This window comes from Octodon degus, unplaced genomic scaffold (assembly GCF_000260255.1).
Source record: "Octodon degus isolate 3935 unplaced genomic scaffold, OctDeg1.0 scaffold00083, whole genome shotgun sequence".
Lineage (NCBI taxonomy): Eukaryota > Metazoa > Chordata > Mammalia > Rodentia > Octodontidae > Octodon > Octodon degus.
The window spans coordinates 8,206,670-8,233,175 of NW_004524659.1; the positions used below are offsets into that span (position 1 = coordinate 8,206,670).

Here is a 26,506-nt window from a genome sequence, read left to right on the forward strand (position 1 = left end):
ATATTTATTGCCCTTGAATGTTGAGTAGAACCCACCAATGACCCAAATGGACTTAGAGTTTTCTTCCTGGCAAAGATCATGGATCCTTTGGGTCATGGATTCAATTTATCTGATTGATAGAAAATCATTCAGGGTTTTTTCCCCAGTCTTTTGTCACTTTAACTTAGGTTGTGATTTTTTTTTCCCCAAATGTTATCTGAATGTCTGAATTTATTATCATAAGAAGTCTTTGCTTAACGTAGTCTCCTCTTATGTTTTTAAGATCTGTAAGATCCACTGTGATTTTCTTTTTGTCAGTTCCATGTTTGGCATTTGTTTTTTTGGTTTTTTTCAGGTTTCATTTTTTAAATCAGTTCTGAAGGACATTCCAAACACATGAGACACAAAAGAATATTTTTTCTTCCACTATTAAAAATAATGACATTCACAAACATTTTCAAGAAGCTCTTACACTCATGATGGTAGATCTTCAATTAAAAAAAAAACCTCTAGGCAATCATATTCTTGATGCAGACTGCTCACATTTACATTCAAAAATTTTTCTACTCATGATTAAGAAATATGTATATATTTGAAAAATAACCCCAGATTCATGATTTAAAAGAAAAATATCAGTCTGGCACAACTTTTTTGTGCGCCAGAAGCAATGATCCTGAGAGTCCAAACTAAAAACTTTTTTAAGGAAAAACTCCCATAACTACAAATGTCTCAGAAATTTGACTTTAAATGGGGGGAAATTCAAATATCACAGAGCTTTCTAAAAGGTCTTTAACAAGATACCTTGGGAGCTCAATTAAAAAATAGTAAATATACCAAACGAGTTTCAGCGCGGCTTCAAAAATCTTTATATGGCAATTTGGAAGGACGACCCTGTATGAGAAGTGTTATTCCTGTGTATGTCATGTCTACAAGCCTCTCTGTTGTCATAATTGTCTCTGTAATTCCCTCCTGAGTTTTGATCATAGCCTCCCTGGCTTCTGCCACTGGAGTCTCTGGATCGCCCGTAACCATATGCATGTCCTCCAGGTCGACTGTCATTCCTGCCACTCCCATAGCCCTGGTCCCCACCACCTCTAGAGTAGCTGCAATCACGTCCATGGGCCCCAAAAGCACCTCCTCCTCTGGTGCCCCGGGCAGATTTGCCTGCATGGTCCACACGGATCTGGCAGCCATCCGGGGACTCTCCATTCATGACTCTCGTGGCATCTGAGGCATTCTCTGGATTGGCAAAGGCGATGAAGCCAAAACCCCAGGATCCCTGATTTCCCGGCCCTTGACAACAACCACCTCAGAAATAGGCCCAAAGCTACTGAAGTGGTCTTCCAGTGCCTGCTTGTCCATATTGAAATTGAGCCCCCAATGAAGAGCTTCTCTTCTTCAGAAGACATGGCAGTGAATTCAAATCCTGGGACTCAGAAAGTAATAAGGAACCACGGAGGGGAAGCGCTGAAGAACAAGGAGAACAGGGCCATCTTTGGCATTTTTTTCCCCCAATTTTTGTTTTTTCTTAGTCTATGTTTGAGGCACATCATGATGACATCCCTCCTGGGGAGTCCACACGTGCATGTGACACATCTTCCTTCTCATTCCCTGCCACATCCCCTCCATCTCTTGGCCCCATTCCTCTTCAATCTTCTTTTTTTGTCTTTGTTTCTTAAAGTCCATTTGTTTTTAATTTTGTTGGTTCCTATTGTAATCCTTATTATTTCCTTCCTTCTATTTTCTTTGGGTTTAATTGCTGTTCTTCTAAACTTTTTTTCCCCTCTTTTTGAGACAAAGGCTATGCCATCCAAGCTGGCTTCTTGAAATCCTCCTGCCTCAGCTTCATGAGTGCTAGGCTTATATGTTTGTACCACCATACCTGAAAATCTTGTTTTTAATTTTTAATATGGGTCATTTTATCTTTGATATTTTTTTCAGCTTTCTTTTTTAACATTAGACTATGAGAAGCACTCAATTACCTGTGGCCCATCATTTCATTATATCACTTTTCTGCTAGCATTTTATTCAAAATACTTTCTGAGTTTCATTACAATGTCTCCCTTGACCCAGTAGATTTTAAGAAGCAATTCCTTTTTCTCCCCTTTTGTTTGTGGTATATAATATTTACATTCACTTTGGGGAATTGGTATGAATATATATATATATATATATATATATATATATATACCATGATTGATCAGCTCTGATCCTAAAAAATATTTCTTAACTTCCAATACTTGAGGATTTAGAGGATCTTACTAGAACTGATTTCTAGTTTAATTCTCTTACTGTACAAAAACATTTTCTATGAGTTCAGTCTTTTCAAATTTCTTTGTACCTAATTTATGGATATGGCTACTTTGGTACAGTTATAGGACTCTTGAGAAGAATGTTCATTCTTCAGATGTTGGGAGCAAAATTTTATAAATGGTATTTAAATTAAAATCTGTTAATCTTACATTGCTTACATCTCACGTATCCTTAGGAATTCTGTGTGTCTATTAGCTATTGATGAGATTGAGAACATCCAGGGTGCTATGGCTGTAGACCCTATTAGCTATTGAGAGGGGGTGCTAAAAACCCACACGATAGCTGGAGATATAGCTGAGCTGCACAGTGCCTGCCTGGCAAGCACTAGGTCCTGAGTTTGATTTCCAGTACAAAAAGAAAAAAAAAATCTATACAATTCCCCATTGTATCTTGTTTCTTCCTTGAGTTTTGATTTGTTTTGTATATTTAGAGGCAGTGTTATTGGATGCATACAAATTTAGAATTGTCATGTTCTCTTAAAGATTGACTCTTCTAATTATCCCTGTTTATCTATAGTTCTGGCTTTGGTTTTGGCAGCACTGGGGCTTAAACACTAAGTTACATTCACAGTCTTTTATTTTTCACTTTGGGATTTGGTCTCCCTATGACGCTAAATTTCTTGGGCTGGGTTTGAGCTTGCAATCCTGCTTCAACCTCCCAGAGTGCTGAAATGATAGGCATTCACCACCAGGCCCAGCTTAGCCATATTTTAACTGTCTTCATGCTTCCTGTCTGAAGAGCTAAATTTTTCTGATATCAATATAACTGTAGTCATTTTCTTCTGGTTAATCTTTGCAGTCTCCATAGGCTTTCATTGTCATTGTCATCTTTTCTATATCCTTATATTTCAAGTATAGCTCTTGTGAGCACTTTTAGTTGAATGGGTTCATTATTCAATCTGATAACTATGTTTCATTGGAATATTGATCTTTTTATATTTAATACAACTTGTAGTACATCAAGATTAAAACCTAGCACTCTTCCATTATTCTATCTTCACTCCCACCCCCAATTTTCTTAACATTGGTTTAATCAGTCATTTGTTCCCATCCACTTCCTTCCTGTGGTAACTTGTCAAATTGTAGGAACAGAGGGTAGACTTCATGGTAAGAGGAAGCAGACCTAGGCATGGGGGGGCATGAAAAGAGGGGTTGGGAAGGCAGGGCAAGTAAAAGAGTCAATTTGTGTATTATATGCACCAGTTCCCCACCATAAACACATTTATTGTGTATTACAAACGTATACTAATAAAAAAAGGGAAAAAACCCTGAAGATTGAAATATGCCTCTATTATTAATTAAGTCAATATGCATTAGTACATTGAATTTCTCCTAAATAATTAGAAATACATTTAAAAATTTTACCTTCTTCCTGTAGAAAATGCCTCCCATGCCACACCTAAATCCCATGGCACCTAACATTCCCAGGCTCCTTGGCCCCCTTTACAGTGCCAGCCATCTGTGACTCCACTCTGCCCAAGGGCTTCTTTGGATGCTGGGTTCAGAAGTGGCCAGAAGAGCTGGGAAATGAAAAATTCCTTGGGGTACTCTTCTGCCAGTTGGTGACTGCAGTTCTCAGCTAAATTGTCCAATTCCTGTCTCCTCCAGGTGGGATTAGCTCTGAGGGACATGCTCTACTCTGGCTCTCAAAGTTTCCAAGCAGGAAGAAGCTCCAGTGATCCATGGTGCTAATTTGTTGAATTATGCCCTTCGGCGGTGGTGATTGGGGCAGAACTCAAGGCCTCACTAGGCTTGGAAAGCCTCTAGCCCTGAGCCATACCCCAGCCCCCATGCTAATTTTAATTGGTTCCCCTGCCTTCCCTACCTTACCTCTTCAATCCCATATCTGGATTACTTCTGAAACCAGCTACATAAGCTCCGGTCTTTATTTTGGAGTTTGCTGCTACCCCCGTTTTGTATATTGCTGTCATGTATTTTGATTCTATGTGCATATCAAGCTCATTACTCATTGTTATTTTTGTTTAATGTAGTCAGTCCTCACCTAGATTCACCTATACATTTTACACTTTCTTAAATCTCAATCTCTATTCCTCCTAAATTTCCGCCCTTAATTCTGGGATGATTTTTTTTCCTTGTGCTTGAAGAACTCCTTTTGGCATTTCTTCTGCAGTATGTATATGAGTAGTTAATTCTTCCAGGTACTGTCCTTGTAAACATTTCTTCCTTTTTGTTTCTTTGAGACACAGTCTCACTATGTAGCCCAGGTTGGCCTCCAACTCATGGAAACCCCCTGCCTCAGCCTCCAGAGTGCTGGGATTACAGGCATGCACCCTTCAAAGAGTATGTGGGGTTTTTGCTTTTTTCTAGAGACTGCTAAGATTTCTTTTATTTCTGAAACTTAGTTTCATTGGATACGGAGTTCTATGTTGGCAAATATCTTCTTTCAGCTCATTAAAAATATTACTCATTTCCCTCTGACTTGTCCTGTCAAATAGTTGTAAATTTCCTTGTTCCCTTCAAAGATGGTGTGGGGGGTTTCTGCAAAGATTTCTGTTTCGTTTTTATTATCTTCACTGTGATGTACCTAAATGTCTTTCTTTGTATGTATCCATGGGTGCGCATTCTCATTCCTCTTATTCTAGAAGCCCAGAAAATGATTTTAAGCATTTGTTATATATCTCTTAAACTATTTCTTGTATTTTCCCCTCTCCATTCTCCAGTCTGCGCTTGTCTTTCATTTCACTGACTCCCTGGTCTCCGCAGGCTGCTTTCATTATTATTATTTTAGCTTTTCTGAGCATCTATTACAAGATCCCAACAGTGTTTTATTTTTTCTTCCCAACATCCTGCTCTGTGGCTTCCTTGGCTCCCTTGCCTGGATGCCAAAGAGCCGGGCATTGGCGGGGGCCATGCGCAGACTGGCGAACGCCTTAAAGGGTTCTCTTCCTCCGTGATGACTCTGTCCTTCTCCTTCTTGTAGATGTTCCTGATGGGCATCTCAGGTCCTGTCAGCGGGGTGGCCAATTTGAGTTCTTCAGCAGCGCTGTCTCCCTTGCGGGGGGCCTACAGCTTCCTGGGGAAGAGGATGAGCTTGGAGCGGTACTCTTTCCGCCGCTGCACGTTGGCCTGCAGGGACTCTGTGGATTTGTTCCGCCTCCTTGGGTCCACCGAGATGCCAGTGGTCGGGGCCACCTTCTTGTGAATACGGGCCACCCGCAGCTCCTCCAGACTGAAGCCCCTGCCGGCCGACCTTCGTGTGGTATGGCACCGTGGGACAGCACACTATGGGCCAGATGGGTCCGGACGCAGGGCCCGGGGAGATGCGGCACGCTTTTGCCTGCCGGACCTTGCTTGCGCCTGCGGATCTTGCGAGGGGGCTGATTGAACCACATGTGGCTGCTAGTCCTTGTGGAAGCGGGGCTTCAGAATTATGCCATTCCGGAAGGCTGGGCGCCGTGTCGCCTCTTAGGCGGCAAATCGGCGGAACAGAAACTACAGGCTGCTTTCAAGTCTACTTGACCACCAGTTTAGGAATGTTTGTTCCCTCCACGAACATCTATTCTCATCTCAATTTCCGTTCTTGTTCTTTCAGACTAAAACTTTCTTTTCTTTTTTAGCAAATCTTGGTCCCTGGTGAAACTTTCCGTTTACTGATTTTCTTGAATAATCAATTTTAAAACTATTTATCAAAGTATAATATAACGTATTAGACAAACAGACCAGTAGAACATGTGTGCTTATGTGTGCGTATAAAGCAATTGATTATGAAGCGTCGGCGCATGAAATTACAGAAGCTAAAAGTCCAGGTTCAGGAAAGCTGATTTTATAATTTCCAGTCAAGATAGAAGTCTGGAGGGAGGAGAAATGCAAAGACCAACAGGTGATGAGAAAAGATCCCCACTGAGTCCTTGATTCTGCCCAGGTTTCAGTGGACTGCACGAGGCCCGCCTACACTGAAGAAGGCAACCTGCTTTACATAGTCTGCTGACTCAGATGTTAACCTCAACTACAAACAACCCTCGAAGATATGCCCGAAATAACACTTAGTCAATGATCTGGGAGTTCCATGGACCAGTCAATTGACACGTACATGGTTTAGGTCTAAAATATCCCCCAGGGAAAAAAAAAATAATAAATAAATAAATAAAATATCCCCCAGGAGTGTCATGGATTTAGAGGTGAGGCTCTTAGGAGGTGATTTGTTTTGGGGGGCGGGGGGCTGGACTCATCAATAGATTCACTTGTTGAGTTTGTAGCTGACTGTGCTGTTAGGAGGTGGAAACTGTGGAGGAAGTGGGTTACTAGGATCGTGACCTAGAAGAACGTAACTTTATTCCTCGCTGCCTCCTTTGCTCTGGGCCTCTCTCTCTGTCTGCTTCCTGGCCACCACTGGTGGCTGAGCCGCTTTGCTCCTCTAGAACTTTCCACCATGCCACGTGTGCCTTAGAGCCAGGGACAAAAGACTGAACCCTCTGAAACCCTGAACTAAAATAAATGTCTACTCCTCTAAATTGCAAGTGTCAGGTGGGTTGTCACAGTGGCAAAAATAACATGTAAAATTAACCACCACATATACATAGAGAGGTGTATTTAAGTGTGCTTATTCATGAATTTTTATAAAAGGAATACTCCTGCATGTCCAGCATAAATTAGTAAGACATAACCAGCACCCAAGAAACCCCGCTTCCTCTCCCTTCTGCTTAACCTCCCCTTGAGGATCACTACTACCCTCCCTAGCTTCTAATTCTATAGATTAGTTTTGCCTGTGTTTAGATTTGCTGACTAAATGAAATCATGTGGCATATTTGTTATTTCTGCATGACAAATTAACCCCAAACTTCACAGCTTAAAAATATTTATTATGTCACAGTTTTTATGGGTCAAGAATCCACATGTGGCTTAGCGAATGGCTCTGGCCCAAGGCCTTGTGAATTTGCAGACAGGCTGAAGGTACAGCTGTGGCCCTGTCTGCGTGCTCAGCGAAGGGGGCCATCAGGTCCAGTCGGCAGGTGTGGGCAAGACTCAATGTTTATTTTATATTATTGATTTCTTGTGTGTATGGTACTAACCTATGCCCCAGCCCTTGTTTTATTTTATATTTTGTATTTTAGGACAGTGACTCATTAAGTCACTAAGTTGTCCAGGCTTTTCTGGAATTTATGACTCTCCTGCCTCAGCTTCCCTGAGTGCCTCAGTTACCACATCTAGCTTGGTGCTGATTTACTTATTTCTTGTTTGCTTTTGTGATATGAGAGATTGAACCAAAGGCTTTTGCTCTAAGCTACATCCTCAGCTGCAGCTGCCTCCCCCACCCCCGCCCCCCCCACACACTTACTTTTTGAGACAGCATCTGGGCTAGAACTTGTGATTCTCTGGCTTCAGCCTTTCAGAGGGCTGGAATTATAAGCACTCACCATCACACCAGGCTTATTAATGTTGACTTTTTTTTAAAACTTTTTTAAAAAATGTATTTATTTATGTGTGTGTGTGTGTGTGTGTGTGTGGCCAGCTCAGCCCACCAGGGAGTGGGGCTGGCTGGCATGTGGTGCTGGGGGATTGAACCGCGGTCCCTGCGCTTTGCTAAGCTTGTTCTGACTAGGCGCTTTACACCACTGAGCCATCTCACCAGCCCCTAATGTTGACTTTTAATGTTCATGTTGATAGCAATCCTGTGTCCTGGTCAGCAAGACTGAGACCAGCACAGATGGCTGATCTGAGGCCTCCCTCTCTCCTGACCACACAAACCTCTCCATTGGGCAGCCTGCAATATGGCAGCAGGCCTCCCTCAGGGGAAGCGAGTGGCAGGAGAGAACGTCAAAGAGGTGATCCAGAGTCTCTTTGTAACCTCCTCTCTAAGGTGACCTTTTGTACTTTTTTTCCCTCTCCTATCATGAGAAGCGAGTCACTGGGCCCAGCACACACTCAAGGCGTGCGTGTCAAACTAGGCATGAACACCGAGAGCCAGAGTGACTGAGGGTGACCTTGGACTCTGCATCATAGGTCATTCTCTGCATCTGGGTTCTTTTTGTACAATATCGCTTCTGTCAAATTCACTTACGTTGTTTGCATCTAGGGGTAGACCAGTCATTCTTATTACTTCACGGTGTTTCATTTATTTATCCACTCAATCAATGGCCCAGCAGGCATTTGGTAGTTTCCAGCTTGGGACTGTCACAAATGGTGCTGTCATGGGATATTTTAGAACACATCTTTAAGCAAACCCTCATCAGCATCTCTGAGGGATATGTAGCTTGGAGTAGAATTCCTAGGTAAGGGGAATGCTAATGTTCAACTCTAGCACAGCCTGCTAAACTATTTCCAACAAATGCTTGTCATTCTTTTTAGTTTTTATTTTTTCCAAGAATGGATCTTGCTACCTAGTGCAAGCTGGCCTTGAACTTGCTTCTGTGGCCCATGCTAGCTTTGAACTCATAGTGACCCTCCTGCCTCAGATTCCCTAGTACTGGGATTACAGACACACACCACCATACCCGACTTGTCTTTGTACTTCTCCAGAATCTGCTATTTTCCATCTGTTTTAGTTACTCTTCTCTCATTGCTGGACAAATACCTGACACTCAAGCTTAGGGAAGGAAAGGTTTATTTAGTTCACAGTTACTGGAGGTTTCAAAACACTGGCGGAGAGGCTGGCGTGCTGCCGTGTCCAGGATGACCCTCTCCACATCTCTGAGAAAGCACAGGCTAGCCGGTTTAATGGTTGGTCTCTCTGGCCCCTTCCCTTGGGCCCCGCCCTGGTCCTCTGGCCCCACCCCTCAAGCCACTCGCTGCTCCTCCAGCTGCATCTGCCCCATGACCTACATGAGGCTTTGGGGGGACAACTAGACACAAACCATAACACCATCTACTTCAATTCGTTCATCCTGATACTTCATATCTCAATGTGACTTTAATTTGCATTTCCATGATGACTACTAAAGCTGAGCATCAGTCCATGTCTATTAGCCATTTGGATCCCTTCTCTTTGTCTTTTCAAATATTTTGCCCATTTTCTATTGAATTATCTGTGTTTTCTTACTGTCTTGACAGAGGTCTTTGTATAGTCTGTATTAGTCTTTTCTTCTTCTTCCAATACTGGGAATTGAACTCATAACCTCACATTTGCCTGGCAGGCACTGTGCTGCTGAGCTATATTCCCGGCCCTCTGAGTCTTTTGTTAGTTTTACTTGTTACATTTATTTCCCTTCCTTTTCTTAATTTTCTATGTTATCATTTTCCTAATAATGAAACAATTGCTTTTGCAATAAATGATGGTGGGTCAAATGGACAGCTAAACAGAAAAAAAGATACTATTTGTTGTAGACAGGGTTTGCAAAGGGAACAATTTGATACAAGACACATAATTTATAAGATTATTTTATAGTAGTCACCCAAAGAATCAAGTTCAGAAGAGTGTAGAAAATCTGTCTATATACTATAGACCCAAAGAATCCAGCTGAAGGCCTGGATTCCATGGCCATGTCCTGCATGAACCCAGCTGAAGACCTAGAGCCCAGAGCGATGCCCCTGCCAGGTCCAACTGGAGGCTTAGAGCCCTCAACAATGTTTCATGTGAGTCTGTTTCAAGTATCTGCCCTAAGAGGGCTCCAAGGTCAGCGGTGGAAGCTAGGAAGTCTGCACCAGTGCGGTGAAGGATCTGTGCCAGTAGGCAGAGGGGTCTGCACTGGAGCCAGGAAGCAATGCTCAAGGTAAGAGTCCAAAAAGTACACCAGCCATCCTCAGTACCAGCGAGGTCGCAAGCTCCTCTGAGGATGAGAGCCAACAAGTTCATAACATGAAAGCCAGTGCCACAGGCTTCTCCAGGAGATTGAACTGTGCCCCACTGCCGCCTCTGGAGCCAGGAAGTGATGTACAAAGTAAGGACCAAAGCTCCCCTAAAGTGAACTGTAGCCATTCTCAGTGACAACAAGGTCCTGCGCTCCTTCAATTATAAGAACATCCAAGTTCATATGAGGAAAGCCAGTGTAACAAGCTCCTCGAGAGAGCCAATAGCACCAGGAGAACCAACAGCCCCTAAGGGTGCCTCTTCTTCTTGTTCTTGTTGTTTTTCTTGTTGTGGTTCTTCCTCTCCTCCTCCTCCTCCTCCTCATTCTTCTCCTTCGTCTCCTCCTCCCCTCCCCCTCCTCCTCCTCCTTGTTCTTCTTCTTGTTCTCCTCCTCCTCACCCCTCCTCCTCCTCCTCCTTCTCCTTCTTCTTCCTTCTTCCTTCTTCTTTTTTCCTTCTTTCTTCTTCCTTCTTCTTTCTTCTTCTTCTTCTTCTCCAGTTCTCCTCTATATTTTGCAAGCAACAGTCCTCATGTGGGCCTTGCACACCCAGCACCACACTGATCCAGTTCAGCTATTACAAGCTGACCACCAGTGTTAGCCCACTACGCCACTACTTATACCTCACTCAATACAAAACTCAAATTCAGATGCACTAACGATCCAATGAGAACTGATAACAGTAAGTATTCTTTAAAGTGATACTTAGGAAACTATCTTTATGATCTTGAAATAAGCAAAGGTACAAATAGCAATGGCCACAAGAGAAAAAAACCGAGACCATTGACTCTGTTAAACTTTGCTTCAGCCTTAACTGCTGGGGCCGCCTGCCCGCCCGCATCCTCTGCACGCTTGGCGATGCCTTGCCTCGGCAGGAGAGGAGACGTCAGCAGGAGACTGCCATGATCTGACCACAGGCCAGATGTCTAATAAACAATTCCAGGCTTCTGAAAACTCATCCATCACACACGTCAAGTGGCAGAAGCTTGTGATTGTGGGGTTACTTGCAGCAAGTTGGAAACAGAAGTGTTATGATGGCACAAACTCTCAGAGAATGAACAACGAGAACCCTGGTTGCATAAGAAATGATACCAACAATCAACAAATTGAACCACAGCAACTTCAAAACCTTCTGTGTAGCAAAGGAAACCACACGTCAAGTAAAGAGGCAACCTAGAAAATGAGGAAAAAAAACTTTTCCAACTACTCCTCAGACAAAGTATATATCAACTATATAAAGAGCTAAAACAATTAACTCCCCAACTGAAAGGCCCAATAAAAAATAGGAAGCTGAAATGGATAGATACTTCTTAGATGAAGAGCTGTAAGTAGCTGATGAATATATGAAAAAGGTTCAGCAGTGCTGGTCATTTGGGAAATGCAAATTAAAACAAGTCAGAGATTCCACCTCACTCCAGAAGGAATGGCCGTTGTCAAGAAATCAACTCAAATAACATACTGGAGACCTTCTTCGTGGCTGGTGGGAATGTAAACTGGTGCAAGCACTATGGAAATCAGTATGGGGATTCCTCAAAAAATTAAAAATAGAAATTCCATTTGACCTAGCTACATACTCCCTTTCTAGGTATCTTCCCCAAAGAGTGGACGACATCATAGCACAATGATATATGCATGCTCATATTTATAGCAGCAGAATTCAGCAACAGAGATGTCTATCAATACATGAATGAATAAAGAAGATGTGATATTTATACACAATGGAGTACTACTGTGCCATAAAGAAAGACAGACATGGGTGATCTGTAGGCAGATGGGTGCACCTTGAGATCATGATGTTAAGTGAAGTAAATAAGACACACAGTTCAAATATCACATGGTTTTTCTTCTACGAGAATACTAATATTTACAAAGTAAAAACTAAAGGACAGATAATAGTAAAAAAGTCAAAAAGTTACTGTAACCGAGCATGGCCATGGCTGTCTTAGTTACTTTTCTCATCCCTGAGACACAATACCCAATACCCTCAGGTTAAAGGAGCAACCATTTATTTCAGCTCACAGTTTCTTAGTAATTTCAGTCCCTAGTCAGCCAGCTCTAAGACAGTGCAGCAGGCAGAGGAGAAACAGTTCATGGCGTGGCAGGCAGGAGGCAGCGAAGCAGCAAAGCAGCAAAGCAGCAGCAGCAGCCTCCCTTTCCCTTTTATCCCATCCAGGCCACAAGCCTATTGGGTGGAACCACTCACACCCAGGTCAGTGGACTCAACTAGCAGCAGGCTTCCTTACACTTTAGACCCAGCCACCTCCACAAGCTAATGAGACTTTGGGGGGACATCTAGCTACAAGCTGTAACAATGGCCAATGTATCTAAAAGTGTACCTTGATTTACTATAAATTTCTTTTATGTGTTCTTTGACCTGGTAGTCTGACTCTTAAACACTCTGTGTTTATGCTAAATAACTTTATAAAAAATCATAAAATAAATAAATGAATTTGAAAAAAATTGCTTCAAGGAGAAACATGTTGCAGAATGTTGGATGCCCCCTCCTCAGGATCATATCCTCCTAAGTCCTTGCTATCATGGTAGCTCCCCATGGCCTTCTATTATTTCTTATGTTTTGCCATCTTTTCTACCTTTTCTCAGTGATCATGTTGGTTTAAAACATTACAAGAAATATACATATATATATATAATATATATATATATATATAGTGATTTCATTTTTAGTTATATGTTCAATATGTTTACCACAAATAGGGAACAATGGCAGAGTATAATGTAAGCTATTTGCTATACTGAGAATATGCTGGGTAACCAGAATACCAGAAAGGGGTGTGGAATCTTTTACTCCGTGATAAGCTATGGGTTCCAGTGTGTTCTTTTTTTTGTGAAGGGTAGACCCTAAGCATCCTGGAAATACTGAGCATAATGAGTGTTGATAAAGTTAAGGAAAATCAGAGTGAGTTCAGGTGACTTGCCTGAGGCCAGGGAGAGTGGCAAATGTCACCTACAAGTATCTTCAGCTAGAAGAATAAAAGTAGTTTAAAAAATAAAGAATAAAAACTTTGAAAGTGAAGACTTAGGAGCAAAGGGAAAAAGAGAAACAACCAGCAGAGATTCTGAAGAATACACAATTGGGAGTCTTTGGGGGAATAATTTCAAATTTAATCTGGGGGTCAAACATATCTATCAGAATTGGAAATGTGTAGTTGGTCTAGTCTTTAACTGTTTCTCTTAAAGGGCATATGAGTCTTTAAGAATGAAGAATAAAATCAAGTCTATTAATGACATGAAAAAGAAAAATAAATTTTATAATTAGTCTAATAATTCAGCTTCTACATTTTTGCCTAAAATATTTAATTGTAAGTGTTCTTTGAAAAATGCAGGAAGCTCAAAAAAGCTTTCTTTGAAAGAAAGTTAGAATAGAGTTTCACTTTACCATAGAACTTTTCTTACTAAATATTCACATGAGCGCTGGCCATGGTGGCCCCCACTTGTAATCCCAGCACTTAGGGGGCTCAAGCAGAAGGATTTCTGTGAGTTCAAGGCCAGCCTGGGCTACACAGTGAGTTCAAAACTAGCTTGAACTACATAGACAGACTTTGTCTAAAAACAACAACAATAACCAAAGAAGAGACAATTAAGTATTCACATGAGGATCTCACATGGGTTAGTCTTTCAGTAGACAAATGCTTAACTTGTACAGGAATCCTATTGTCATCACCACCACCTCCAAAAGAACTATAAAAAATGAAGATGACCGCATTTTGATATAAGTGAGTTAATAGGAAAATATAGCTTGATTTGTCAAAAGAAAGTTACTTCCCTATGGAGCGCAGATACTGTAGTTACTCATTTTGTGAAGTGAGCAAACTGGAATGGGGAAATTTGACGGGATGAACTTTTACTCTTCTGGGCGCTGTCCATCCCCTCCAAGGTCTGGGTGGCCATGGAGGTGATGTCACAGAGGGTGACAATATTTTAGAGATTAGTTAAAAATTATCTAACATGATAAAAATTAAAGCCACATCTGAAACTCAGTAAGCCAAATGAAGTTCATAAGACTCTCATTTGCTGTCGTCAAGGAGACGGATTAATGGGCCTTCTGGGTGGACTCTGCTCATCCAGGTTAGTCTTGATTTATTCCTTGGGTAATAGTACAAAATTATTCTTGGGGGAACCACTCTGTCCTGGTTAAATCAGAGTCATGTGATTGATTGAGGATGAACCTGGGCATACGATCCAGGCCGGGGCAGTCACATGTTCCTCTTGGGAATTCAAAGGACAACAGCAATGACAGAGGCGCAGTGGTTGGAACTGATTCATCCCAGCAACAGCCCCACCCTCATAGGCTGTCGAGGAGTTTCTGCTTTCTGACTCTTGGAATTGCTCTGCTTGCTGCCCTGCACAAAGCTATTCTGTTTTTTTCTTGAATTCAATGAGGGGTCTTCATTTTTAAGTAGATTATTTGGTTCAAGTTAGTCAGACTCACTTTCTCTTGTTTATAAGTCAGTAAGACTTGTAATAAGACCCTAATGAGTTCTTGGACATGCTATTAGCAGGTGGTAAAATACACCAGGAGGTAATGTAATGCATCTCTAACTTGTTTAACAGAATTAGATGTGATTTCAGAAAGCCACAATCTGGTCTTTGTAAAAACAGCGCATGTCACCTATTAAGAAACAGTGGGGGGCTGGCCAGATAGCTCAGTGGATTAAAGCGCCTGTTTAGGCAGACACAGGGACCAGGGTTGGATCCTCAACATGCCATGCAGCCTCCGATCCTGGGGCACGCTGAGACTGGGTGTGGTGGTGCACACCTCTAATCCCAGTGCTTGGGAGGCTGAAGGCAGGAGGATCACTACAAGTCTGATCTGTGTAGTGAGACCCTGTAGACCTTGTACTAAAATAGAGAAAGAAAGAAAGAAGAAAGAAAGAAAGAAAGAAAGAAAGAAAGAAAGAAAGAAAGAAAGAAAGAAGAAAGAAAGAAAGAGAAAAAAGAAACAGTGGGGAGGCTGAGACAGGAGGATCACTATGAGTCTGAACAGTGTAGCAAGACCCTGTATCAAATAATTAAGTAAATAAATAAATATTTTTAAAAGGAAAAAAAGAAACAGTGTACTTACCAAAAGGCTCTTCCTTATGTCCAATTCAAAAATCTGTGTTTAAACCATGTCTACCTCATGCTGTTATCTCATTGCTATTTATCAAATATTTATTAAATGGTTATTAGATTATAAGCATAGTAAAATGTTGATGTGAAGTGATGAGTGTGTAGGCTTTCTTTACACTATCTTCTTTTTTATTTATTCATTTATTGTCTGTATTTTAGGGTAGAGTCTGCAGGGTGTTCAGGGTCTCACTACTTGATGGAACTCACTGGTAGTGATCTGCCTGTTTACAGCCTCCCAAGTGCTGGGATTACAGGCCTGCGCCACCACGCCCAGTCTCCCCAGGGGTGGGTCCGGCACAGCAGGCCCAGGGGATCAAACCCCCAGCCCCTGAGGCCCCTGCATCGGCTTGCAGGTGCTTTAATCTACTGAGCTATTTGGCTGGCCCTTCTTTATTTTTGTGAGGTTTGACTATTTCCACAATAAATCATTTCTTTAAAACACCCGGTGTATAACACAGTGAAGTACAAGGTAAAGTGCTATCTCAGGAAGCGTAGAGGTAAAAGAACGAGACTGCAGAACTGTGGTCCATGTAGGAAAGTTTTGGAGTGGCATGAACTAGGGTCCCTGGGATGCAGATGAAGAGCTTGAAGGAACTGGCATGAGGAAGCCAGGCAGCCGTGTGGCTCAGAACGGCGCATCAGTCTATCGGGGTGGGAGCTAAGGCTTTGGGTCAGTTGCGCCTGGTAAAACAGGGGTAAGTGGATGAGCTGCTTTTGCTGACCTTGACTGAGGGAGACCCAGCCAGCTGGCTGCTACAGCATCGGCCCTAAGAAGTCAGATGGAGTGGGAGACGCTGGTTTATTAAAGCCTACTTGGGGAAGATGAGGGGTGTCCTCTTGTCCTACTCACTTTCCTCATCACTGAGACAAAATACTCAACATCCACAATGTGAGGGAGGAGATTATTTGGGTTCACGTTTTTAGTCCGTGCTCAGTGGGCTCTGAGATAGAAACAGTCGAGGAGAAGCATCCCAGTGGCCCGGAAGGTCAGAGATAAGGAGCCAGGGAGGGAGTCAAGCTTTCCAGGCCACACCCCCAGCGACCCCCTCTTCCAGCCACACCCCACCTGCTAATACACACCTAGCTGCTGACTCACTAGTGACGAATCCACAGATGGCAACAGTGCCCTCGAAACCCATAACCTTACAGAATTCATGCCTTTGTGGGCATGAGAGTTTGGAGTGACATCCGTGTTCTAAACCATTCTGCCTCTGAATGTACAAATAAGGAATCCATTTGTGAGCTTCTTGGGGTGGGCACAGGGATGGAGACCTCCCAGGGCCCCCACTCTGGGGAGGGCAGGTGTAGACAGATTGTCTTCCAAGATTCAGGGGTCTGGTAGCCGTAGGACCAGTGATAACAGCAGACACTGTCATCAGATGATGTGGATTTAGATCTTAGCTCCATTCTTGCTAATTTTATTTTTTTTAATTTAATAGTGGTAAAATATGCACAGCATAAAAATTTACCATCGTAACTATTTTAAGTGTACAGTTTAATAGTGTTAAGCACATTCATACTGTTGTGCAATGAATTTCCAGAACTCTTCATTTTCCAAAACTGAAACTGTTCCCGCTGAACACAAACCCCTCTTCCCCCTCAGCATGCACACCCTGGCCCCTGGCAACCTTCAATCTAGCTTCTGTCTCTATGAATTTGACTATTCTAAGTACTTCACATATATGGAAGCCTTTGTCCTTTTAGTGACGGTCTTATTTCACTTAGCATAATGTCTTCAAGGTTCATCCCCGTTGCACCATGTGTCAGAATTTCCTTCATTTTAAAGGCTGAGTGACTAGATGCGGTGGGACACGCTTGTAAGTCCAGTGCAGAGGAGGCTGAGGCAGGAGGATTGCCACCAGTCTAAGGCCAGCTTGGGCTACATAGTTCAAGGCCAGCCTGCACTACAAAGTGAAACCCTGTCTTTAAAACCCCCAAATAAATAAACAAACATAAAGGCTGAGTGATACTCTGTTTTATGAATACACTCTTTTGTAATCCATTCATCTGCTGGTGGAAACTTGAGTTGCTTCCAACTTTGGTCTATTGTGAATTGCGCTCCTATGAAGAATACACAAATTCCTTGTGAGTTGAACCTCTGCTTCCAATTCTTTTGGGTTCCAAAGCAGAATAGTTACATCGTATGAGAATTTTACTTTCATTTTTTGAGGCATGGTTATATTCCTCTTCACAATAGGTGCACCTTCTTACCGTCCCATTAGCAGTGGCGAATGATCCAGTCTCTCCATTTTCTCTCCAACCCTGGTTATTTCCTTTTTACAAAATTTATTATTATAGCCATCTCCCCACAGGTGAGCTTGGGGGTTTTAGCAATTGCATGTGATGTGGGAAATGTACATCTACAAAATGTAATGGGTCTAAGTGGGAGAGTCCTGCGAGGCACTAGAGATAGTGGGTGGTAACACAGCTTTAATGCTGAACTTGGCCAGCAGAAAGGAGCCTGCCAGAGGCCACAGATCCGTCAGTGCCAGAGAACCCGTAAGAACCAACAAGAGGCAGGCGTGCTCGGATGAGGGAAGTACGGTAGGGCACACCCAGAAAACTGTGCCTAGCTAGAGCTGCTTTCTACCACAAGAATACAGAGAAAAGGCTGGCAGCACACAAAAAGAGGAAGCGACGCTATTAAAAGAATGGAGGAATTGATCCGGAGCAAAAGACCAAAGCTCCAGGGCAAAGTTTGGGTCATCTGTGTCCGTTTACAAATCCGTGATGGGCAGAACCAGCGAAGGAATTATTTTTTTAAAGCCAGATTTTTCTCAAGCAGAGAAAAATGTACTAGCAATATCGCAAAGCTTTCTGAAAAAGAAGGATCTGAGTTCAGTATTAGACCAAAAGTATTAATAGGAAGCTATACAAAATGAGGAATAGTTATACCCGAAAGTGGGGAAGTACTATTTTTGGAAATCACTCTGCTGAAAGTTGTTTGTCTTTTTGGAGGGAAAGTTCAAACATTCTACAGATCAATCAAGTCACAAAAGAATGTTCCACCCATGGCTTCTTTGATTTTTCTTTCTTTTTAAATGTTGTTATTCAGAGCAAACATTGTCCTATTCCCCACTGATTTCAGAGAACTATTAAACTCAGATTGAGCGTGCCTGCAAACAAACTCTTCTTCCTCCCCTTCCTCTTCAATGTTGAAAAAAAAAAAAATTCCTCTGGTCCTTGTAGTCTTGGGAACCATCTTTATGTTCCTGTGTTGTCCTCACTACTTACCTGTGAGGAGGAGCTTTTTCAGGAGTGCGTCCTGCCTTCATTCTCTGCTGTCCCTCATCTGAGTCTCCCTCCAGCCCCTCTACCCAGGCAGGCAGTGTCTTCCTCACTGGCGGTCACCTCTAGCCTCCCTCTTCCAGGCTGGAGGCTTCTCTACTGCTCCATCCCCTTCACCTCTCCTCAGAGCAGTCCTCTGAGGTGTTCCTAGACCCTAGGGCATGCCTGTGTCCAGGGGTAGTACCAAACCCTATAGGTACTGTTTTCCCCTAGATGTATGTGCATTCCTGCAATAAATGAATTAAACATAACAAGATATTAAGAACAATAACAATAATGTAAACAATTATAATAGTATTCAGTCAAAAAGTTATTTATAATTTATTAATTCGCTATTAATGGATTTTCAATTTAATATTTTTGACACATGGTTGAGCTAAAGGTGACTGAAGCCACAGAAAGTAAAATCTCAGAGGGGAAGACTACTGAATTTCCCACCCGCTTCTCCCTACCATCCACTCTACACCGCATTTGGCTTCAAGAGTATACAAGACTCCCAGTTTTCCGAAGAATGATTTGGAAAACCTTTAATCGACCTTCAGAGTGAATTGATCTCCTTTCCATACATTAGTGGCAGCCTGTACTACAGAGCAATGTAAAGTGTCCCCAATTCCATCAGGTGCCGTTAACAGACCTGAAATAATTTGGATAAAATTTTGATTCTTCCTGCGAATCACCTTCCATCACATCGCAGTGTTTTTCTAACCTCTGATCTGAGTTTGCCATTGCAAACCATGCTAGAATGCCACCCTATTGTCATACACCTACAGGCTGATAACTTGATCTCTGTATGGGATAGAAGCCCAGAAGTGTCTCTTCTGCATCAAAGGAAGCAATTATTTTTTAATCTGAATAGATACTGCAAGATTATTTCCCCACAGCATTGATTCAATTCATGTTTCTACCAACAACGTACAAATGGTCTGATTTTAAGCACGCTTTTTTAAAAAAAAATTATGTATTTGGTACAGGGTCTCACTATGCAGCTTGGACTCATAGTTATCCTCCTGTTTTCAGCCTCCACAGCACTGGGGTTACAGGCATGTAACCATGCCCAGTTTTGGGGCCAGCATGGCATATGGTACCAGGGATTGAACTCAGGACCTTGTGCTTGCCAGGCAGGCACTTAGACCACCACCCCAGCAGCCTTGAAGCTGTTTGTATATAAGAGGATTAACCTTTCACCTGCCATCTGTATTATAAGTATTTTTTCCCAGTCTAGATCTCTCAGACCCCTGTAGACTTGGTCAGAAAAGTAAATATTTTTAGGCTGGCCTGATGGTAGATGCCTCTAATCCCAGTATTCTGGGAGGCTGAGACAGGATGATTACAAGCCCAACCAAGGCAATTTAGCAACTTGGTGAGACCCTGTCTCAAAGTCAAAAGGCCTGTCTTCAATTCTCAGTACCCAGGACAAGAAGGAAACAGGGAGGGAGGGAGAAGAGTAACCATTCTCTGTCTTGGCACAGGAGTCTGCATCCAGTTGCTGCCTCCATCATCTGATCTGCTCCTCTACTGGCTAATCCCCTTCAGAGTGGAGTGCTGCTCAGGTGTCGAAACAGCAGAGTGCAGGAATGAGTGAAGGTGTGGAAGTCGGGGCCGAGAATGGCACAAGATGTGGTCAGAGGGAAAAGCGGCAGCTGGGTCATGCAGAGCCTGGTAGGTGTGGTTTGGTTTGTTTGCTTGTGTATTTGTTTTGTTTTAGTTCTGGGAATTGAACTCAGGACCTTGTGCTTTCCAGGCAGGTGCTGTGCCACTAAGCTATATGGTTGGTCAAGGAATATTATAAATGCAAGGAGAGGACATGAGCTGAGTTATGCTTAGGAAAGTATGCCTCTGGCTCATGGATGGACAAGGCAGTGCAGGAACACAACTGCATGCCAGGAGCCCTGTTAGGGGGCTACTGTTGAAGTCCAGAGGTGGTTGGGACTAAGGCTTTGACAGCAGGTAGAAGCTGAGGTTGATATATTTTTGCCCATAATGAAGGGCTATTAGGTTACACTAAGAGATTAGGTGAGGAGTAGCGAGGAGGAAGGAGAGGTAGAGATTGTCTCCAAGGATTCTTATTTAAATAGCTGGGGGAAAAAGGAGCAGGTTGGAAGGGAAACACGATTCTGCCTGGCACTTGTGAAGTCTGAGATGCCTTCTGTGAAGCGAGCAGACGGAGAGGGTGGAAGTAAGAGCTGGCATTTGGAGACATGAACCCGGGACTGGGCAGCAAACAGAGGCACCTAAACGCAGGGAGAGGATTCAGTCCACCAGAGTGTGGGCAGATGCAGCTTGAGTGTGTCCCCCAAAGTCTCACAGTGTGTTGGCCTCTGGGTCCCCAAGAAGTGGTGAGTTTTTGAGAGGGAAGTGGCTGGGTCACTGAGGGTGCAACCCTCAGGAGGGACTAATGTAGTTCTTGTGGGACCCTGGATAGTTCCTGCGAGAGTTGCTCAAAAAGGAGCAAGCCTGGCCCATAAAACCTCTGGCTTCTTATCCTACCACATGACCTCTTGTGCCTTCACTGCTGCCGCTGTGGTAGCTAGAGGCTTTCATCAGAGGCCGTGTAGACGGTACGCCCAGGCTCGAGCTTTCAGTCTCCAAAACTGCTGACTACTAAACCTCTTTTCTTTACCTGGACTCAGGTATTTTGTTATAGCAACAGAAAATGAATCAATGCAATAGAGAAAACAATTCTCCCAAGGCTAGGAGGGGAGGAGCTGATAAAGGAGACTGAGAAGCAATAGGTTAAAGTCAAGAGAAGAAACCATTTCAACCACGAGACAGTATGAAAACTGTCCTGAAGGAAAAGGAAATGTGGTGGATTAACTGGTGGTCAAGTTGTGACACCCAGCTGAACCGAATCAGTGCAGTGCTGGGCGTGGAGAGCCTACCTGAGGACTGTCACCAACAACATGAAAAGAGATCCAGAGGGGAAGATGGTGCACTGTTAAATCTCTTGGAGAAGTGTCACACTGGTTTTCCTGACATGAACTCAGTTGTTCTCCTTATCAGATGAGCTCAGGTCCTTGCTGTCGCTGAGGGTGGCTGTGGTTCTTTTGGGGGGAGCTCTGGTCCTACCTTGAGCACTGTTTCCTGGCTCCAGTGCAGACCCCTCCACCTGCTGGTGCAGGTCCTTCATCCCACTGGCACAGCCTTTCTGGTTTCCACCACTGACCTTGGGGCTTTCTCAGTGCGCATCATTGATACAGATTTGCATGAGGCATTGTCGTGGGCTCTAGGCCTCCAGTTGGATGTGTAGAGGTCACTTCCATGGGCTCCAGGTTTTCAGCTGGACTCCTGCAGGACATTGCCACAGGATCCAGGCCCTCAGCTGGATTGTTTAGGTATCTACTGTATGGACAAACCTTCTATATTCCTTTTCATTTGACTCTTTGGGTGAATATAAAATAATCTTGTACATTATGTGTCCTGTATTAAATCCATTCCCTTGTAAACTCTGACTATAAGAAAGGAGGACTGAAAGGGGGCCATTGTTTCTGGGAGCCCGAAAGAGACATCACCAAGGGCTGCCGCAGTACAGTGCTTGGAGCATGGGGAGCAAATTGGCTGGAGTCAGGAAATGAACATCAGAGGAGCTAGTAGTGATGATGGTATTTGGAGATAACCTTTTATAGTTTGCATCTAGATGTCCCCCTAAAGCCTCATGGGGGATTGGAAGTGGCTGGATACAGACTGTGTGATGTTAGAATCAAGGTTGTGACTGGGATTGATTCCTGTTATGCTGCTAGGATTAAGGCAGTCCTACTCTGCGTGTAGGTGGTACCTGCCCCAGCCTTGGGTAACCTGGATAGGATATAAGGGACAGAAAGCATGTCACTGCTTGTCTCTTACTACTAGCTACCTTGCTCCCTTCTGCCTCTGACCTGCCATGAGCTATTTCTCCTCTGTGATGCCCTCTGCCATGCCCCCCTACCTTGGAGCCAGCAGGTTATGGACTAAAGCCTCTACAGACTGTGCACCAAGTAAACCTTTAACTCTGGGCATTGGGTATTTTGTCTCAGCAACGAGAAAAGTAACTAAGGCCCACCCCTACTGTGAAACTTAGCTGTGGACGAAGAGTGTAAGTCCAGCCCTCTGGGAGGCTGACACAACAGGATCACAAGATTAAGTCCAGCCCCAGCAATGTAGTGATTTAAAAAGGGCTGGGGATGCAGCTAAGCGGGAAGGACTTGAGCTTGATTCCTAGTACTGCAGAGAGAGAGAGAGAGAGAAAGAGAGAGAGACAGAGAGAGACAGAGAGAGAGACACACACACAGAGAGACAGAGAGGTAGAAACAGAGAGAGAAAGAGAGAGAGAGAGAGAGAGAGAGAGAGAGAGAGAGAGAGAGAGAGAAAGTATGTGGAACTGGAGAGAGAAATTATGTTGTGTTTTACTTTTTCATTGGAGTGTTTTAAGGAGGCTGAGTACTGATGAGGCAATGATGAGAGCAGATAGGTCCAGACCACCAGGTGGGACCCTCTTATCCTGGTAGAAGACATAAAGACAAAGATGAGGAACAACCTGTGAAGGGATGAAGGGAGGAGAGGGGTGAAAAATAGCCCATGCCTAACACTTCATAATGCCCAGAAAAAACCTTCAAAACAGACAGAGAGAACCAGATTGCTCCCTAAGGGAGGGGAGTCTGAGGAGCAGCATCTCTGTCCCTGGCAGCACTGGCTACTGTGGAAAGTTCAACAATGGGAAGGTGGTTCTGAACGAGATGTAATTGTCAGGCCCACTGTCCCATACCAAGTCCGCTAGAATTCAAATGGAAAATACCAACTAAAGACAATTCCAATCATTCAAGGACTCATAAAATTTACACTCAGTCATCCCTGAAAAATGTACTAGAGAATGAATTCCAGGAGGTCAGAAAATGAATCCAAGACAAAAATGAGTGATACTGAAAATAGTGACAAACAAAGAAGTGCATGGGTTTGTACACTATAACTAAATATAAACAAGGGATGGCTCTTTAGAATATTTTAATAGATACAATAATTGTACATATTTATGAGATATAGGAAGGCTATTTTGGAAGGCAGTTTGACAGTAAAGTTACATAAACATGAAAGATGGGGGAAGACAGAGAGGAAGAAGGGAATTCTACCAAGTTCTTTTTGTCCGGGGGAAGGAAGAAATACTTATTGCCTCTAGGTATTAACAGAAAAACATTTATTTAACAATATGATCATAAACCAGTATGGTAGCACATGTCTATAATCCCAGAAGTCTAGGAGGCTGAGGCAGGAGAATAGCAAGTTCAAGCCCAACCTAGATAACTTAGCAAGTATTTACCTCCAAAAAATTCTTTAAGGGATGAAAATGTAGCTCCATGCGAAAGCTCTGGGTTCACTCCCCAGCACTAAGAGAAAAGAAAGCTATAATCATAATCATAGGTGAAAGAAAATGTACAAGTGCTATTCATTTGATTTCCAAAAAGGAAGGCATGGAACAAAGAAAATGTTATTCATTCAGAGAAAGTAAAAGAGAAAGGGAATAAAAGAGAAAGGATAGAAAAAAATAAATATGTCTATATAGAAATAAAAACAGAAAATCTAATCCTGATTAAAATACCATTAGTATACGTCATAGATCTAGAGAAAACATTCCTACAGTCCATCTTGAGCCAGAAGAGACCTAGAATAGTAAAAGCAATCCTAGGCAACAAAGGTAAGGTAGAAGGTATAACAATCCCTGATAGGAAATTATACCACAAAGCTACTGTGATAAAATCAACATGAGACTAGCCAAAAAAAAAAAAAAAAAAAAAAAAAGACCTGAGGATCAATGGAATAGTTTAGAAGATGCAGGCACAACTACAAACACGGTCAGCCACCTTATCTTTGACAAAGGGGCCAAACATGTTCACTGGAAGAAAAGACAGCCTCTTTAATAAATGGTGCTTCCAAAACTGGTTTTTCACATGCTAAAGGTTAAAATTAGACCTATGTTTATCACCATGCACTAAACTGAAGTCAAAATGGATCAAAGATTCAAACATTAAAACAGAAACACTAAATCTACTGGAGGAGAAAGTAGGTAGAAACCTTGAAGACATCGGGGTAGGAAGAGAGTTCATGAACAAACATCAAGCTGTATGGGAAATACTTCAAAGAATCAACAACTAGGTTTACATCTTTTTGAAGTTTCTGCATCTCAAAAGAAATCACCAACAGAATAAAAGGAAAACCCAAGATTTGGAAAAAATTTTTGCGATTGGCCTCAGACAAAGGACTTCTGTCTAGAACATATAAACAGTTTTTTTTTTTTAATCGGGCCCCAAAATTCAAAGATTCAATCCAAAAATAGGCATCTGGGATGAATATACACTTCTTTGATGAAGAAATACAAATGGCAAATAAATATATGAAAAAATGTTCAACATCATTGGTCATTCAAGAACTGCAAATTAAAACAACACTGAGATTCCATCTCATCCAGAAAGAATGGCTGGCTATCATCAAGAAGTCAATAAAAAACATGCTGAGGGGCTTCAGCGGGGGAAAGGAACTCTTCTCCACTGTTTGTGGGAGTGTAGACTGGTACAACCACTGTGGAAAGCCATGTGGAGATTCCTCAGAAAACTACGATTAGAGGTCCAATTCAACCTAGCTATTCCCCTTCTGGGTATTTTTTTTTTCAAAAGAACTGAAAACATCATACCACCACAATATATGTGCCCCCGTGTTCACAGCAGCACAATTTGTCATAGCTAAATCCTGGAAATAACCCAAATGCCCATCCATTGAGGAATGGATAAAAAACATGTGGTTTTTTTTTTTTATATACAATAGAGCACTACTCAGGGGTTATATAGAAAGATAAATTTGAGGCTTTTATATGTAAATGAATGCAACTAGAGACCATACTCATAAGTGAAATAAATCAGACCCACATGTGTAAACATCATATTGCCCCCATAGTGTAAGAATCTGAAAGAGTAAGTAAAATCTGAATGCTACAATAGATTCTATGAAAGGGAAAGAAACTATTCAAAGGCAAAGAACAACTTGGAGAGGAAGAGAAGAAAACTAAGAAAAAAGGAAGGGAAAAGATATACGGATATATATGGATAGATAGATATAGATAGATAGAATTTTTTCCTCACTACAAAATGGTCTTGCATTTATATCACCATTTTCTTGCTTATTTTTGTCAGATATGGGAATTCCATTGCAATTCAAATATTGTAGGTGTATGAATTTAGCAAAATGATCCAAGAGTCCAGTAGTCCATAATAGCAGTGTATTATCCACAGAAATGGCAATGTCAGAAATTGTTGACTTAAGCTTTTAAGGCTAATCATATTAATGTGGTTTTACTTCTTAAACCTCGTTTTTATATTTTTCTTCTGGATGATTAAGACCAAGATAAAGCAAGACCTATATAACAAAAAGTGTAACTTTTGTATTTGACAAGGTCAGTCAAACCCCCTCAGGATTTAGTCTGAAGCCCTGTACAGCAGTAGGTATATCGTTTGCCCGTGTCAGCCATGTGAATAAGTTACAGCCATTGCTTCACAAATTTGCTCTCTGTAAAACTGTGAATATTTTCTTTCTAGGTGACTTTTCTTAGGCACACTCTACATCATCAGTCACTTTCCTCTGTGCCCCTATAATCTTGAAAAGAAAATTTGGGACACCACTGACTTACAGGTTGTTATGTTACAGGTTCTCTTACATCCTGAGTGCTCACTGACCTTGAAGGGCTAGGGACAAAGTGTTGGCTATCCTAGTAGAACTTTTTTTTTTCTCTAAGTTTTTCATCTGCAAACTTAAGTTGGTGACCCTCTAGAAGAAATGATTAATGATATTATTACCCTACAATATAGGCAGTAGAACTTCACATCACTATTTGTCTAAATATCAAATGCCTTAGACATAACATGGAACAAGTATTTTCCACGAATCATTGATATGTTAAACTTTGAATCTCTATAGAATGTGAAAAAAGAAGTAAGCAATTACACATTTTCACACAGAAATTTAGAAATCTATCCATATACAGCAATGTACGAGGACAGTCTTTTGACATTTTTCTTCTTTCTTGCTTACTTTTATTAA

The 26,506-nt window shown here is 42.3% G+C and overlaps 2 pseudogenes; both read right to left on the reverse strand.

Moving 5' to 3' along the window:
- Positions 1–844: 844 nt before the first annotated feature.
- LOC101561151 lies at positions 845–1,388 on the reverse strand (annotated as a pseudogene).
- Positions 1,389–5,077: 3,689 nt separating this feature from the next.
- Positions 5,078–21,578, reverse strand: LOC101561545 (annotated as a pseudogene).
- Positions 21,579–26,506: the final 4,928 nt, after the last annotated feature.